Source organism: Pelobates fuscus, chromosome 8, assembly GCF_036172605.1.
Source record: "Pelobates fuscus isolate aPelFus1 chromosome 8, aPelFus1.pri, whole genome shotgun sequence".
NCBI classification, from domain to species: Eukaryota; Metazoa; Chordata; class Amphibia; order Anura; family Pelobatidae; genus Pelobates; species Pelobates fuscus.
This window is the reverse complement of record NC_086324.1, coordinates 124,051,310-124,070,269: the sequence shown is the minus strand read 5'-3', so window position 1 is coordinate 124,070,269 and position 18,960 is coordinate 124,051,310.

Below are 18,960 nucleotides of genomic sequence, written 5' to 3'. Positions count from 1 at the left end.
ACCGGCAGCTGGCACACTCGCTCCTGGCAGGGAAGGTTGTTGCCCACCGCTCCGTCTCTCCCATGCAGCCGCTGTTTCCGGCTGGTTCGGGTCATCTGTGCCTCTCCTTGCTGGCTTAAGTGGCCGCGATGGCTGGGATCAGGAGGTAGGAGCCATTTTAGCTGGAATCTTGGGAGGGAGATGATTTACCTCATGGCGCCCGCCATTTTGGAGGCAGCAATCGGGGCCCTCTGCCTCACGCTTGCGGTCACCGGGTGTGGACCGGGATCACCCCCCGGTCCAGAGGGGGGGGGAACGGGACCGGGGCCGCACAGGTGTAGAGTTGCTGTCAGGTTCCGTTAGGCGGGATAGTGGAGCGGCGGCCGTCCACTCCACTCACCGCCAGGGAAGGATCCGCTCGTTGCTGCAGATATCTCCCCTCCAGGGGACTAAAACTCGGGGAGCAAGCCTCTCCCTGGTTCCGGTAACCTGTGTCCATCGAGGGCCGCAGTAGTGGGTGAGTTGGGTGCTTAAAGGTATGTTCCATAAGCTTTAAAATGTCTGCATTTGCAGGAGCTCAGCCATCCTGCGACCGCTCTGCTCGGCGGCCCGGCCCCGCCCTCGGAATTTCCAGATTCTGGCTATACAGAAAAATGGACTACAATGGATATATGTAACCATAAAACACACTTTTACTAACTTTGACCCTCAAAATTGTAACACTGTCAGGAATCCCTGAATAACGCTTCACATGTGTATATATATTTTTAAAAGACAACATAAGGTATTAACCCCTTAAGGACCAAACTTCTGGAATAAAAGGGAATCATAACATGTCATGTGTCCTTAAGGGGTTAAACATGGTGTATTTACTCTTTTTTTTTTATTTGACAATTTTTATTTTCTCATGGAATGAGGGTACAGAAGGTAACATTCAAGGTTGACATTCAACAATGCATTTCCACGAAGGTTACAGTGTTACAGTCCCACCCGTGAGGGTAAGGATTAACTTGTTACTTAACATATATGTGGTGGCAGCATAGCGCTCTTTTGTTCACGTTGGTGACTGAGCACCACAAGTAGTGCCACTAGGGTCCCAGGAGCATTTTCCTGATATTTGGGTACATGTGTATATATATATATATATATATATATATATATATATATATATATATATATATATATATATAGGTCTTTCCGTCCCTGGCAAGTTAGATTGATCCTCCTGCCTGTGTAACTATTGGCTTGTCTCTGGTGATCTGCCGTGGTGTGAAACTCAATTTTTGCGTCGCTGCCAGTGAGTTAGGGGGAGGGGAGAGTGTGGGGGCAGTACATAATAGTATGTAAGATAACACTTTTCAACAGAAACAATAACATGAACATCAACATTGTGTCTGCGCTATGTTTTCCATTTTAGTTAGCACTCATGTAGGGCGTAGTCTCCTCGTGGGTTACCTTATTTAGTCCAGATTTTAAGAACCAAGGATATTTGCGTATGGGGCCATCTACCCTCCCATCCTAATTTCTCATTGGTGGGAGTGTTTGCTGGTGTTTCCTCGGGTTGGGCTAAGAACCTCACCTTTCTGCGTGTATTAGCCTCCCTTCTGTTGTGTGCGGTTGCCTTGCGTAATGTCAAGTGTCACTGTATTCCTCAGTGTATTGTGTCCATCGGGCTTGCGCTTCACTAATCGTGTGGTTCGTTTTGAGATATTTGTTAGCCATGTTTTCGTATGCCCAGTTTGTGGTGATTTGGCTTATCAGTGCTTGTTTGGTTAGCGGTTGGGGTTGTTTCCAACATCTGGCTATCAGGGTCACCGCCGCTATAGTGTTTGGAATATTAGTTGCCTCTCCGGTTTGTGCCAAAGATGCAGGTGCATGAAGAGCAGGCCTTGCTCTGGTGTCAATTGGTATGTGGTCCCTATCGTGTGGGTGATAATTCCCTCTACTTGTCTCCAGTATGGGGCCAGAGCTGGACAGGTCCACCATATGTGGAACATCGTTCCCCGTTCCCCGCAATTCCTCCAACAATCCGTCTTGGTACCTGGATATATTTGGGCCAGTCTGTCTGGGACCATGTACCATCTATATAGGACTTTCCTTATTGTTTCTAAGTGTGAGGCGCACATGGTGAGACCTTTGTGTGCTCTGAAAGCTAGTTTCCAATCCCTGTCTTCTAACGCGTGTCCCAGGTCGGTGTGCCATTTGTCTCTGAAGTCCGTTTGAGAGTCTGTTCGTGTGTTTGTCAATACCGTGTACAGTCTGGAGATGATTCTTGTGGGAAGTGTTTCGGTTAAGCACAGTTGTTCCAGGGGGCTCGGGGCTGTGGTTCGGGACTGTCATGTCTTGGGAGGTTGGAGACAAAGGATTTTAACTGTAGATAGGGAAAGATGTGTTTGGCCGATAGGGAGAACTTGGATTGCAATATTGGAAACGGTAATATTTTACCTCCCTCACACAGCTGTCGCAGGTGTGTGCATCCCCCTGACAGCCATGGCGTGTAGTCAAAATTGTGGATGTGTGCTTGGACGCTTGCTATTGGCATGTTTCTTATATCAGTACCCCCTCCTCCCAGGGTGGTTTTAGCCCTCTCCCATATTTGTATTAATAACTTCGTAGGGGGCAACATGTCCGAGGTTGTCTGGTTCAGTACATGGGGTGTCCAGTATATGTGTCGCAGTCCGTGTTTGCAGGCCCACTGAGATTCTATGTACACCCATTGGGGGGGTTCTTTCCCCGAGTTTGAGGTTGCAACCGCTGCCAGTTGCGTGGCGCAGTAGTACACCTTTAAGTCCGGCATCCCCAGACCGCCCTCTGACACTGGCTTTTGTAAGAGTTTTGTGGCTACACGTATTTTGCGATTTGCCCATACAAATTGCACAATCAGTGTTTGTAACGTTGCCAAGAATTTTCCCGGCACCTGTATGGGGATTGTGCGGAAGAGATACAGAAGTTTGGGGAGTAGGGTCATTTTAAATGCTGCCAGTCTGCCCAGCCATGATAAATATTTACCCTCCCATGTTCGGAGAGTGTCTATGAATGATTTGGTGAGTTTGGTGAAGTTAAGTTTGAACAGGCTGGTTAGATGGGGGGGTATATGTACCCCCAGGAATGTGATGTTGTCTGTCCGCCAGTCGAACGAGAAGGTATCTTTAAGGTGCCTCAGGAGGTCCTTTTGGATCCCTATGCCCATGGCTTGAGACTTGGCGACATTCAATTTGTAGTATGAATTGTCCATATGCCTTAATATTTTCCATTAGGTGTGGCAAGGATATCATAGGCTGGTGCAGTGTCAATAAGACATCGTCTGCAAATAGGTTTATTTTAAATTCCCTGTACCCTATAGTTACTCCATGTATAGCCTTATTCGCTCTGATAAGTTCCGCCAGCGGCTCAAGAGCTAGTACATAAAGTAGGGGAGATAGCGGGCAGCCTTGTCTCGTTCCGTTTGTTATGTTAAAGGCTTCTGAAGTGAAACCCGCCGTGATCACCTGTGCAGATGGGTGCTTGTATAGGGCCCTGACCGCTGAGCGGAACGTCTCCGGCATTCCAAATTTACTAAGGACCGCTTGTAGGAACCCCCAGCCCAGGCGGTCGAAGCCTTTTTCTGCATCTAGTGAAATGACTAGACATTCCATATGTTGTTTGTGTGCGCTGTGTATAATGTCTATGACCTTTCTCGTGTTATCACTTCCATGACGTCCCTTCACAAACCCCACCTGATTGTTATGTATCACTTGTGGGAGTATGTCGCTTAGCCTGGTAGCGTAGATTTTAGCGAAGAGTTTTGTGTCTGTGTTGAGTAACGAAATTGGGCGGAAGTTTTGCGCTTGTGTTGGTGGTTTACAGGGTTTAGGAAGTGTGATTATGTGTGCTTTCAGTGCCTCCTGGGGCAGTGCTCGTTTTACAACTGCCTCGTTAAATTCTTTCGTTATGTATGGAGCTAAGATCTGTTGGCATTGTTTATAGTACCCGTTGGCAAAGCCATCTGGGCCCGGGGCTTTTTCTGCGGGCAGTGTGGCTATGGCTGTAATCACTTCAGATTCCGTAATGGGGGTCGATAGGGCCTCTTGTTGGGCGGAGGTGAGTTTGGGTAGATTAATTTTGTCTAGGAACCTGCTTATACTGGGTTCCTGTGGTTGGGGTGTGGCGCGGTCTTTGCCGAGGTTATAGAGCGATTCGTAATATTGCGCAAAAACTTTACTAATGTCTTTGGGCACTACTATTTTATGGCCATCAGGAGATGCCATATATGCTATCTTTTGGGCTGCTTGTTGTGCTTTAATTCTCTGCGCCAGTAGTTTGCCTGCTTTATTGCCCTGCGAGTAGTTCCGAGCTTTGAGCCTGGTCAGATGTCGTCCCACCTGTTCTAAGGACAGCTTGTGCAAGTTCTCTGTCACTTGTATAATCTGAGCCCTCAATTCCTTCGTGGGTACGTTTTGGTTTTGTGTTGTAAGGTGTTGGAGGTCGTTTTGATAAGCTAGTATCTGTGAGTGGGCCTGTCGTTTTAGGAAGGATGCTCTCCGTATGAGCAATCCCCTTATAACCGATTTGTGTGCCTGCCATAAGGTGGTTCTTGAGACGTCAGTAGTGTCATTGTCTTGGAAGTAATGTGATATGCCTGCCTTCAGTTCAGCGGCAAAGCCGCTGTCTCGCAGTAGCGTTGTGTTGAGACGCCAGGGGCTTCTGTGGGTAGGGTCGTACAAGTTTTTAAGCGTCAGTTCCACAGGGGCGTGGTCTGACCACATTATAAGTCATATTTCACACTTGGTTATCTGAGTCATATCTGATCCTGAAACGAGAAACCCATCGATGCGGGAGTAGGTGTTATGTACTGTGGAGAACAATGTGTATCCCCTCTCCCCCACGTGATGGGCTCTCCACACATCGTAAAAGTGGTGGCTGTGGAGTAGGTTTCTCAGTGCCCTGCTTTGTTTTTTGAGTGGTGCGGACCGTGCTTTAGACATGGCCAGGGTCGTGTCAATCATGGGATCAAACACGTGGTTGAAATCTCCACATATTATGGTGGTACCTTGTTGGATGTGTTGTAATTTTAATATGAGTTTGTGATGAGAACATTTCTTTGGTTTGTGTTTGGAGCATAGATATTCGCTATAGTGTAGGGCTTGTCGTTGAGTGTACCTGTTATGATAACGTATCTACCGTCAGGGTCAATATGGTGTGAATGAGGAAGATATGCAACGTTTTTGCTAATTAGATAATTAGTATCGACGTTCCTTTAGTCTTGTTAGTCGTGGTTGCATGAAACTGTGTAGGGAAGTCGTGTTGTAAGATAGCAGGGTGTGATCCTGCCATGAAGTGTCTCTTGTAGGCACAGCACGTCAATCTCTTTATTTTTGATTTCTTTATAGAGGAGGTGTCTTTTAACTGGGATATTGAGTCCTCTGACATTGTGTGAATAGATTTTCACGGTGGAAGGTGGTCATGTTCCCGCATGTGGCCCTGTGTAGTAAGTCTATGTGCGGGGGTTCCCTGTTGTCCCAGTTCCCTCGAACCCAGGGGACGTCCCCATTTTACCTCCAGATGTTCTAGTGCCCTTACCCGCTTGGAGGGGTGCGTTCTCATAGTCTCTACCCTGATCAATGGTCTCTGTGGCCCCTCAGAGTGCATTCTGTTGATAGTAGACATAACAAATATAAACATACAAACATAAATAATAATAACAGGGGGGAGAAACAATAAAACCTGTTTTGCCGGGTATCCGGCTGTGCACCTGGTCACGGTGCGATGGGGGTGGAAGCGTACGTCTTCCATCTTGGCTGCAGTTCAGCGGCCTTTGCCTATATCTTAAATTCCTATGGTTTCTGTGACCTAATGATGATTTGTTACTTATGGGAGGTCTGTGACTTCAGCTGTCCGAAGGTTCATAGGGTGTGGTGTTTGGGTCCACTTGGGTCGTGTGGGTCTTTTTTTTTTTTTTCAATACCATATCCTGCATTAAGGAGACCCCGGGGAGGGGGGGGGGACAGACTTGTGTCTGGTGGCTTTTGGATTGTGGGACACCACGTGATGGCCCACTGGTATCAGGCCGCCCGCCACAACTCCTTAGGGGCTGTTTCCCTCCCTCTCTGCGCGCGTTTGGGCCTTATTGGTGGATATGTGTATTTTGGGCACACTGTATTTTGTCCCCCGTCCCACACCCCCGACTCCCAGGCATCCCGTCTCCCATTAACATACATTTCCCCTATGTGAGTACATACAAGCCTGGACTAGCTGAGTAAGGTGATAGCTTTCGGGTCCGTATTCACAGCACCTCCTCTCTGAGTCCCTTGCCCTCTAGGATGCACTTCAATGCCCTAGCTGTGCAGGGCCTTTGCTCCTTCTTCCGGTGTGAGCATGATAGTTGTCTTCCCATTCCTCTGTACCACCAGTTTAACCGGGTATCCCCACCTGTACGGCAGATGTAGTTGACGGAGTTGCGTGGTAATGTCCGAGAATTCTTTTCTCCTTTTCAGCGTGAACGCCGAAATGTCAGCATAGATGGAGATGTGTTGATAGGCCGAGAGAGTATCCCCCTTGTACCGTGCTCTATTTGCTCTCATAATTTCCTCTTTAATGTGGAAATAGTGTAGACGGATCAGGACGTCTCTAGGTGTTTCAGCAGGCAAAAAGGCAGGCTTTGGAAGTCTGTGCGCTCGGTCCATAAGGAACATGTTGTGTGGCACGTCTGGGGCGAGGGCTTTGAACATGTCTGTAAGGTATGCCTTGAGATCAGGTGTTCCGACATTTTCGGCAATGCCTCTGATGCGGAGGTTGTTGCGCCTGCCCCTGTCTTCCTGTCACGATTCGAGGAACCCAACACGCTAACACACACACAGACACACACACAGAAAGTGTGCAGTACCGGTCCTTAGAGTGGCCGGGTTGAGCACATACAGAATAGTCAGGAGACAAGCCGAGTAAGGGGAACCAGAAAACAGAATAACGAGAAACAAGCCGAGGTCAAAGGGTAGGAGAAAGTCACAAAGTCAGTATAACAAGCCAGAGAGTACGTAACCAGAAAGCACACGTTCAGAATCAATACTATAAAGCAAAGACCACAACAGGGCAGGGAGGAACAGGAAAGGTAAGTATTTAAACCAGAAGGTTAATTCTGATTGGCTAATTTCCAATCAGAATTAACAATCACACGTGGGAGATATCTAAACCTCCCACTGTGATTGAGGCACTGTGCCTTTAACGCCGGGTCAGGTGACTGACCCCGGCGTGTAACAAATTGGGCGGTCTCCCAGCGTGCAGCGTCATGCATGCTGCAGCCGGGGGACCCGGAAGAAGACGCCGGCGGCACCCGTGGCTGGAAGGATGCCGCCCGCTGAACACATGGCAGGAAGGGGACCGCGGACGGCTGGAGGGTGAGTGCCGCGAGCGGACTGCAGCCTCCCCTCGCAGCCGCCCGCGGGATCCTGACATTACCCCCCCCCGAAGACCGCCCGGAAGGCGGGAAGCAGAAGGCTTCAAAGGAAACCGGGCATGAAAGGAGCGGACCAAAGAGGGAGCGTGCAAATCAGAGCTCGAAACCCAAGACCGCTGCTCAGGGCCGTACCCCTTCCAATCCACCAGATACTGTAACCGACCCCTAGAAACACGAGAGTCGAGAAGGGCAGCCACCTCGTACACGTCACTGGAGACCGCGTGAGGGGAAACGGGCCGCCCGAGGGGACGAGAGAACCGGTTACACAGCAAGGGCTTCAAAAGAGAGACGTGAAACGTGTTCGGAATACGCATGGAAGGAGGCAGGTCAAGGGAGTAGGAAACGGGGTTAACCCTACGCAACACCTTGTAGGGACCCAGAAATCTGGGAGCAAATTTCCTCGAGGGAACCTTGAGACGGAGGTTCCTGGAGGACAACCATACCCTATCACCCGGAATATAAGAAGGGGCCGCAACCCTACAGCGATCAGCAAACCTCTTCTGAGTAGCTGCTGAACGAGACAGCGCAACATGGACCTGATCCCACATCTTCCGCAAAGAGGCGAGGTGCTGGTCCAAGGCGGGCATTCCCTTGTCGGAGAACGCACCGGGAAGGACAGAAGGCCGAAAACCATAAGCAACCTCAAAAGGACTTAAGCCAGTAGACGAGTGAGACACCGTATTCCTGGCAAACTCAGCCCACGGAAGGAGGTGAGACCAGTCGTCCTGGTGCGCATTAGTGAAGCAGCGCAAATACAATTCCACAGACTGGTTAGCACGTTCGGCTGCACCATTAGATTGCGGGTGATAGGAGGAAGTGAACGACAAGGAGACCCCCATCTCAGCACAAAAGCCCCTCCAAAACCGAGAGACAAATTGAGGACCCCTGTCAAACACGATATCCTGAGGAACCCCATGCAAGCGGAACACTTCTTTGGCAAACACCTGAGCCAACTGAACCGCAGAAGGAAGCTTTCTAAGCGGAATGAAGTGCGCCATTTTAGAGAACCTATCCGTCACAGTCAAAATCACCGTCTGACCATCAGAAAGAGGAAGGTCTACAATGAAATCCATGGATAAGTGGGTCCATGGTTTCTTTGGTATAGACAGAGGCAAGAGTAGACCCTGGGGTCTCACATTAGGGGACTTACACTGCGTACAGACCCGACAAGCCTGTACAAAATCTACTACGTCCTGCTTAAGCGAAGGCCACCAGAACTGTTGAAGGAGACCCTTATAGGTTTTGGTTACCCCCGGATGACCAGCAGTTTTGGCGCTGTGAAATAAATTTAACAGCTTTTTTCTGTCCTTTGTTTTAACATATAGTTTACCAGCCGGCGTCTCAGGGGGTGCTTGGGTTTGGTATGTCTTAATACTATCAAGAAAAGGAGATGAAACAACCAAACGGGTAGCAGCTATTATCTGAGACGCAGGAACAATAGGTACAGGAGTCAGGTTAACAAATTCTAAAGGTTCATGCTGTCGGGAGATAGCGTCAGCTTTGGCATTACGGCAACCAGGTCTATAGGTAATAACGTATTGAAAACGTGAAAGAAATAGAGACCATCTAGCCTGCCGGGCAGATAACCTTCTAGCGTCAGCTATATAGGAGAGGTTTTTATGATCAGTAATAACCATGATTTTGTGTCTAGAACCCTCTAATAAGTACCTCCATTCCTTAAAAGCTAACACAATAGCTAATAGTTCCCGGTTCCCAACATCGTAATTCTTTTCTGGATCGGACAACCTTTTTGAAAAGAAACAACAGGGATGGAGGGGTTCGTCATGCGATAACCTCTGTGACAGTACTGCTCCCACACCTGATTCAGAAGCGTCTACTTCCATAACAAAGGGAAGAGAAGGATTAGGGTGGTGCAGTACTGGAGCAGAGGCAAATGCCTTCTTGAGAGTTTCGAAGGCCTTAAGGGCTTCGGGAGTCCAAACCCTAGGGTGTAGACCTTTTTTAGTCAGTTTCGTTATAGGAGAGATAAGGGGTGAAAAGTTCTTTATAAATTTCCTATAATAGTTGGCAAATCCTATAAAACGCTGGATAGCCTTAAGTCCTTGGGGAAGTGGCCAGGACAGTATGGCTTCCAATTTAGCAGGATCCATACTGAAACCCTGTTCAGTAATTATATAACCAAGGAATTGCACCGAGGTCTGATCGAACAAACATTTTTCTAACTTACAGTAGAGTCCGTTCTGTAATAATTTCCTGAGCACCATCCTAACATGATTATGGTGTGACTTCAAATCAGGGGAATACACAAGTATGTCGTCAAGGTACACCACGGCACAGACATGCAAAAGATCCCTAAGGACATCGTTTATGAGGTCCTGAAACACAGCAGGGGCATTACACAGTCCAAAAGGCATGACCAGATATTCGTAATGCCCACTGCGCGTATTAAACACTGTTTTCCACTCGTCATTCTCCTTTATACGGACAAGGTTATAAGCCCCCCTGAGGTCTAATTTGGTGAAGAACTTAGAACCTTTCACACGATCAAACAACTCAGTGATGAGGGGGATTGGGTAGGCGTTTTTAATCGTTATGTTGTTCAGACCCCTGTAGTCTATACATGGCCTCAAGTCGCCCTCCTTCTTTGCCACAAAAAAGAAACCAGCACCAGCAGGAGAAGAGGACCTTCTAATAAAACCTTTAGTTAAGGATTCCCGTATGTACTCCTCCATGATCTGGTTTTCTTTCTCAGAAAGAGGGTAGACCTTACCCCTAGGAGGCATAGTACCCGGTAACAGGTTTATGGCACAGTCATACTCCCGATGTGGGGGTAGTTTATCTGCCTCCCTTTTTTCAAAAACCAATGCAAGGTCTGCATACACAGAAAGGACAGATACAGAAAGTGGTTTAGCCGTGGGCACATTGAGTGAACAAACAGGACGTACATGAGCCATACAGTCTCGTTGACAAGATTCCCCCCAGGAGAGTATATCTAAACAACCCCAGTCAAGTACCGGGTTGTGCTTAACTAACCAGGGAAAACCCAGAACGATGGAAGCAGTAGGGGAGTCAATTATTTGAAAGGTTAACCTTTCCTTGTGCAAAACACCCACAGACATAATGATTTCGTGGGTTTCATGGGTTACCAGAGGTTTCTCAAGCGGTCTACCATCTATGGCCTCAACGGCCAAGGGTGTGGCCTTTTGGATCAAAGTCTCATCCATAAGGTTGTCTGCCGCACCTGAATCGATCAAGGCTTTAGTTGTTATGGTGGTTTTATTGACCAAAAGAGAAACCGTAATAAACGGTCTGGAGATGGACACATGAGGGGACAAAGTCATAACACCCGAGGCCAACCCCTCTCTAGGCCTTAGGTGCTGTAGTTTCCCTGTACCTTAGGGCAGGCATTACAGTGGTGCCCCCTCTTTCCACAATAAAGGCATAACCCCTCCCTTCTACGGTACGCTCTTTCAGCCTCAGTTAACCCCGTAGCGCCTAATTGCATGGGTTCAGGGGATGGTGGCCTAGGAGCGGGTAGTGCTAGTAATGCAGTACTGGGTAGAGCAGGTAACACCCGTGTATCCAGCCGTCTTTGACTACGCCTCTCTCTAATACGGTTATCAATAAGGATCACATAGTCTATAACATCATCCAAAAGAACAGGCAATTCCCTGGATGCTATTTCATCCAGTATGTAAGCGGCCAAACCCTCCTGAAAGGCTGTTACGAGGGCGTCATTGTTCCAAACCACTTCAGCTGCTAGAGTGCGGAATTCGATAGTGTAATCCGCTACAGATCTATTACCCTGTCGTACCCTAAGCAGAGCTTTGCCAGCAGAAGCAACCCTACCGGGTTGATCAAATGTGCGTTTAAAAGCGGTCAAAAAGTCTGCAAAGGACATTGGGGAAGCATTCTCCCACATGGGATTAGCCCATGCTAAAGCTCTCCCTGACAAGTGGTTTATCAAAAAGGCTATTTTAGATCTGTCAGTGGGATAGGAACGTGGATTCATCACCAAATGGATGTCGATTTGGTTGAGGAAACCACGACACAATGCTGGGTCACCGCTGTAGCGCTGTGGCGGCGTCATATGCACTACATGAGCAGGAACGGGTACCGGAGTGGGAATGGGCTCGGGCACAGCAGCAGCAGCCTCCTGAACGGCAGGCTGCAAGTGTGCAGTACGAGCCAGTATGGTTTGCAAAGCTTGAGCAAACTGATCCATACGGTGGTCCAAGCCATCCATTCTAGCCTCCTGATTAACTAGGAGCTGTGGTATGTCAGCAGGTTCCATTATGGCCCTGTTGTAATGTCACGATTCGAGGAACCCAACACGCTAACACACACACAGACACACACACAGAAAGTGTGCAGTACCGGTCCTTAGAGTGGCCGGGTTGAGCACATACAGAATAGTCAGGAGACAAGCCGAGTAAGGGGAACCAGAAAACAGAATAACAAGAAACAAGCCGAGGTCAAAGGGTAGGAGAAAGTCACAAAGTCAGTATAACAAGCCAGAGAGTACGTAACCAGAAAGCACACGTTCAGAATCAATACTATAAAGCAAAGACCACAACAGGGCAGGGAGGAACAGGAAAGGTAAGTATTTAAACCAGAAGGTTAATTCTGATTGGCTAATTTCCAATCAGAATTAACAATCACACGTGGGAGATATCTAAACCTCCCACTGTGATTGAGGCACTGTGCCTTTAACGCCGGGTCAGGTGACTGACCCCGGCGTGTAACAAATTGGGCGGTCTCCCAGCGTGCAGCGTCATGCATGCTGCCGCCGGGGGACCCGGAAGAAGACGCGGGCGGCACCCGTGGCTGGAAGGATGCCGCCCGCTGAACACATGGCAGGAAGGGGACCGCGGACGGCTGGAGGGTGAGTGCCGCGTGCGGACTGCAGCCTCCCCTCGCAGCCGCCCGCGGGATCCTGACACTTCCATGTCTGCGATTTTCTCCTCTTGGGCAGTAAGTCGGACTTTAGCATTTTCAAGCGTCGCCGCCATATTGTTGTAGGCCTCTTCTTGTTCCGCCAACTGATTCTCGATCGTTGACGTCCTTTCCCCCAGCTCTTTGAAGTCAGATCTGAGTTCTGAGATAGAGTTTTGGAAAGACAACTGCAGTTTGTCAGCCATTGAATTCAGGAGGGTTTGCAGGATCCCCTTTGTAACTGGGAGGTCCGCAGTTCCTGGCGCCTGGGTTGTGCTGCTGTCCTCCTCTCCGCCATCTTGGGTTTCCTCGTGGTGAGTCTGGCCCCGAGTTGGGTTAGATTTCACTCCAAAAAAGTTGTTTTTTTCGCCTCTTTCCGTCTGGCGCCGTTGTTTAGGTTGGGACATTGTGTAATTTAGGTCGCCCTTACGGTAGGTAACCTAGTGTGGGTATTGTCAGGCCGTAGCAGCACGGAGTTCCTGCTACATGCGACCGTTCTCACCGGAGTCCAGGAAACGCCCCGGGTATTTACTCTTTTAATACAACCATTTTAAGTTTTATATTTGTTTTTGTTGTTTGGTTTTTTTCCCAATATTAAAAACAGGAAAGAATCCAGGCAAAGTAGACAGTTACCGAACGATTTCCCTACTAAATGAAGACATCAAGTTATATGCGGGTGGGAAGGATTTTCCATGTACTTGCCTATGGGCCCTCAGTTAAACCCTCTCCCTGCTGTTTAAATACCTGTATCTGTTCGGTTTAAAATGTATAAAAGAAATGTCTGTGTGTTATGTGTAAAAGGTGACTTTATGTATTTTAAAGTGTTTTATGTCTTTTTGCAACCATGTGCTCAATGGAGTCTGCCTCTAGCCCTGGATAATTGGATTACTTTCCCCTTTGTCTCCAGGATAGAGGCCTCTGTAAAACATGTCTAAACCAGATTGCCATGCTGCCAGTAAGGGACAAAAGATACTTTTACTAACTTTTGAACCCCTGGTCTGATTCATGCCATTTTTTAATATGTTGTTCCCCTGAATGGATTGATTGTGAATATGTAATTTGTATGTGAATGTGATGTATGGTTTTAGAGTTATGAATGTTAGGTAAAAAGTATGTGAAACTGTAAATGTTCTGGCCAGCAGATAATTGAGCTATGTATATTGCTAAAACTCAATTATCTAGCCTGGCCCAGAGGAGGAGTTTTGTGTTGCATAAATTATGAGTTCTGTGTGCCAGTAAATCAGTCCTGTTCCAGCATTAAGCCTTGGCTCATGTGTGGATTATTCGGCGATACCAGCAATTTATTACTCTGTGGATTACTGGGTGATTTTATTTTATGGGAAGAAGGGAATGCTTGATGGAGTAACGGATTGTACCGTCACAGCGGGAATATTGGCAGATACGCCCATGCTGACCATGTCATTGGATGCCGATAAAGCATTCGACAGGGTCAGCTGGGCATTTGTTAGAGAATCCCTGTTATCCTTTGGATTTAAAGGTGAGATACTCAGTGCCAGTATGGCCCTATATAGTGATCCCCAAGGTAGAATTGTAGGCCCTGGTATTAAATCTAAATGGTTTAGAATTACAAATGGTACACGCTAGGGTTGCCCCTTATCACCGCTTTTATATATTCTATCGATTGAACCCCTGGCTGTTGATATAAGAGCTAATCAGGATATAAAAGGGCTTGGAGATAATAATAACCAAAAAATTAAGCTATATGCTGATGACGTTCTGATAACTATTAAGAAACCTGAGGAGGGGGGCGGGGCCGGACCGCCGAGCAGGACGGTCGCATGTCAGACCAGCTCCTGGAACAACAAGGAAATATAAGCATGAAACTGGAATTTTGGCATATAAAACCGACCGGCAGCGGCAACTCCAATCGGGTGGAGAGTACCAGACCCAGGGTGAGGCTGGCCAGAAGGGCTCCAGTCCCCTGGGGGGTGAACCCTCACTGGCGCAATCGAGGCCTTCTCCGGCGGTGAGTGTAGCAGACGGCCGCTGCTCCACTATCCCGTCCATCGGTACCAAACCAAGGGCCAGACCCAGTGGCGTACATACCGGGGTCGCAGGGGTCGCAGCTGCGACCGGGCCCGGCCCACCAGGGGGCCCGGCCGCCCTGCGACCCCGGTATGTATGTCACTGGGCCAGCCTCTTCTCCTGGGGGGCCCAAGAGCCGGCCACCTCAGGGCCCCCCGAGGCTGGCCCTGCTGTCACCCGGCTGGCCGGTCCTGCAGGCGCGCGAGGGAGCACTGTCTCCTAGGTGCTTCCTCTTCAGCTCCCTCGCGCACCGCACTGATACCGGAGCCGGAAGATGACGTCATCTTCCGGCTCCGGTATCAGTGCGGCGCGCGAGGGAGCTGAAGAGGAAGCACACAGGAGACAGTGCTCCCTCGCGCGCCCGCAGGACCGGCCAGCCTGACTGCTCGCCGGGTGACCGGCCCCCCAGGAGCCCAGCAGCACCACTGGACCCCAGGGAATCCCCTCAGCTCTCCCACAGGTAAGGAGGCTGGGGGGATTTAAAAAAAAATGTGTTTGTGAGTGTTAGTGTATGTTAGTGTTAGTGAGTGTGTGTGTATGTTAGTGTGTGTTTGTGAGTGTGAGTGTATGTTAGTGTGTGTGAGTGTATGTTAGTGTGTGTGAGTGTATGTTAGTGTGTGTGTGTGTTAGTGAGTGTGTTAGTGTGTGTGAGTGTGTGTTAGTGTGTGTTTGTGAGTGTGAGTGTGTGTTTGTGAGTGTGAGTGTATGTTAGTGTGTGTGAGTGTATGTTAGTGTGTGTGAGTGTGTGTTAGTGAGTGTGTTAGTGTGTGTGAGTGTATGTTAGTGTGTGTTTGTGAGTGTGAGTGTATGTTTGTGAGTGTGAGTGTGTGTGAGTGTATGTTAGTGTGTGTTTGTATGTTAGTGTGTGTTTGTGAGTGTTAGTGTGTGTGAGTGTATGTTAGTGTGTGTGAGTGTGTTAGAGTGTGTTATAGTGTGAGTGTGTTAGTGTGTGAGTGTATGTTAGTGTGTGTTTGTGAGTGTGAGTGTGTGTTAGTGTTAGATTGTGTGTGTTAGTGTGTGTGTTAGTGTGTTAGTCTTAGAGTGTGTGTGTGTTAGAGTGTGTGTTAGTGTGTGTGTCTGTTACTGAGTATGTTTGTGTGCATCTGTTAGTGAGTGTGTATGTATGTCTGTCACTGAGTGTGTGTCTGTCAGTAAATGTGTGCGTCTGTTCATGAGAGTGTGTGTGTCTTAAGCACTTACCTTTCTCCAGCGCCGGACTCCCTTGGCGCTGGGAATCTCTCCGCCCCGATCCGCCTCTCAGCTCCGAATGCGCATGCGTGGCAAGAGCCACGCGCGCATTCAAACCGCCCATAGGAAAGCATTATTCAATGCTTTCCTATGGACGTTCAGCGTCTTCTCACTGTGATTTTCACAGTGAGAATCGCAGAAAATCCTCTAGCGGCTGTCAATGAGACAGCCGCTAGAGGCTGGATTAACCCTCAGTGAAACATAGCCGTTTCTCTGAAACGGCTATGTTTTCAGCTGCAGGGTTAAAACTAGAGACCTGGCACCCAGACCACTTCATTGAGCTGATGTGATCTGGGTGTCTGTAGTGGTCCTTTAAGTGTATGTGTTTATGCATGCACTGGCGTACATACCGCGGTCACACAGGTCGCAGCCCTGCGACCCGGTGCCCGCCGCCATGTGTTGCGGCCCCAGCCCGCACAGAGTAAGCGCGCGGGGGGGCCCACGGATCAGTTTTCGCACCGGGGCCCCATGGGTTGTGTGTACGCCACTGGCCAGACCCATAAGGAAATGGCCCCGTTCCCCCCCCTCTGGACCGGGGGGGTGATCCCGGTCCTCACCCTCGAACCCCGACCAGCCAGGACGCCGCTTCAGGGCCACCCTGATCCGACACAGCATTCAAGATGGCGGAGACCAAAGGTGATGGCGCAAAACCTGTAACCAATACAAGGTACCCGCCAAAACCAGCAACGAGGCGCTGAGGAGGCGACCCACCTCAGCCCCCCCTTCAAAGCACCCACCTTCAAGCTGGCCCAGCAAGAGACGGCACCTTAAAAGAGGACTCCAGCCTGACGGCCTCTCACATGCCCCCTACAACATGGCGACACTAAGGCCTATACTGGGCACGGCGGCACTCACCTTCCACAGGCAACAACGCAGAGAGGGGCACCTCACTCTCACGAGGTGATTGAGCAGTGGAACCCCCTCACCGCACCACTCGAAGCAGGTCTGTACTGCCTAGTCTCCGCACCATAAGACTGGGACTGACCCCACGACAGCCTTCCTGGGCCTTGAGCCCCAGAGGTCACTCCTCAAACCGCAACCCAGCACCTGGACTGACCACACTAACCAGGAATTCCGTTACCGGCCACTTATGGAACCTTGGGCACAGATGGTTGGCTCATACGGAGCCCAGGGCTGGCAGCGTGGCATACGTCGGACCCACCCTTATAGCGGGACTCAGCTACATCTTCACTCAAGGCGGAGGGAGGAAAAATCACAAGCCCAGGAGACCTGACTTGCCTGACAACTTGCCGATGGGGAGCAGAAGGACTTTCCTGACAATACCCAGTGAGGTCTTTCAACCTGCCTCTCAGATTGAACTCAGATAAGGGTCATGTTGCCATGCATATGCTATTTTGACTGAATTCCCTTTGTCATCTCCTCCTGTAACCCTAACATGTTATGCAGCATTGTCACCTAGAGGCAAACACAGTAGTAGGATCTTGCATACCTAGCACGTGATGCAGCATACTATCCACATAACCTGTAGGGCAGCCACGACAGATTTATATATGTCCATTTAATGTAAAAATGGGGCAACACTATAAGCTATGGAATCCCACTATTGTAAACGCTCACCTTTGTGACCTTACCGCTACACACACCTATGGTCATACCTATACTGCAGCCAACTAAGCATCTTCCCACGCTACAGCGTACTACACTGCACACTAAGGGGTCATCCTGAGTGCCGACATAGACTCTCACCTGACTGCCACGGGGTAAACATGGGGTGGTTACCTTAAGCACATCTTAAGCATTTATTTTTAAGCATATTATGCGCTGAAGCACAGTCTTTACTATTGACTCTGCTTCTCTGTTCCAAGCTTATATACTTATCAAGCACTATAGGCTCATTCACTCTAATGTACATCGACAAGTATTTTCACTATGAGTAACCGTGTGCTCATTCTATGATTATCGAAGTTAAATGCATAAGTATTTTAACATGTCATATTGCAAGTATGAGCAAGTTATTCCTAAGCCAAGTTTATTTCCAACCTGATGTCAAACCATATGTATGTATGAAACAAAAAAAAGTGCATTGTTTATCTATTCCCCACTGTAACTAATGTCTTGAACCTGCATACGGATTGCCGTTGGGGTACCGTATGTATGCCTGTGATTAATATATGCACTGCAAAAATAAAGAATTAAAAAAAAAAAAGAAGAAACCTGAGGAATCTATTGACCATGTTGTGCAAATCATTCAAAATTATAGTAATTTTTCTAATTACAAGATAAATACAGAAAAATCTATGGCACTATATTTAAATACACCTCAAAATAATATTGATAATCTAGAAAATAAATATGGATTTAACCCCTTTAAGGACCAAACTTCTGGAATAAAAGGGAATCATGACATGTCACACATGTCATGTGTCCTTAAGGGGTTAAAAAGTTTAACTATTTGGGTATCAAAATTTCAAAAAAACCAAAGAAATGGTTAGAAATTAATATTTTACCGGTAATTGAAGAAATGAACGTCAATATTAAAAAATTAAAAAATCTGGAAATCTCCTGGTCAGGGAAAATAAATACATCAAAAGCATTTATTGTAACGAAATGTTCTTATATAATAAAGAGAAAGATCCCTTAAAAAACCCTGACAGTTGGTTAGAATTAATTCAGTCATCATTTACTAAATTTATTTGGTCAGGTAAAAAACCCAGAATAAAAAAAAGACATTATGTCTAGGAGAAAAAATGAAGGAGGTATGAGTATTCCAATTATTCAAGATATTGCACCAGCCAACCTATTAGCACATGTTTTATTAGTAAACAAGGAAGATTCTAGAATTAAAAATTGGTATAAAAGAGAACAGACCATGATTTCGGAAGACAGGGATTATAAATCCCTCTTATGGTCCATAGATAAAGAAACAGATCAATTTATTAAAAATTCCAAATCACTGATAGTCCAATAAATTTTCCCCACCTGGTCTCAATTTAAAAAAAAAAAAAAAAAATAGGTTTAAAAATGAAGATAATTCCTGGTATAAATCTAGATATTCTATCAAATTTAATGACAGATATAAATTTGGAAACATGGATCCTTAAGGGTATGGAAAATATATCCAATATCCTGATAGGTAGTACATTAAAATCTTTTGAACAACTTCAAATTGAATATGGTATACCATCCATCGAATGGTTTAACTATATACGGGCAATATCCTTTTTAAAAACATTTTTGAGATTTATTTCTCTTGAACCTTCAGGCAAGTTTGTTTCAGATATATAGGAACAATCAGACTATACTTATCTAGTCAATAAATGCCAAAAAATAATCTATAAGGCTCAGATCAAACCAATTCCCTCGGGAATAATTAAATGGAATTATGATTTGAAAATAGATAT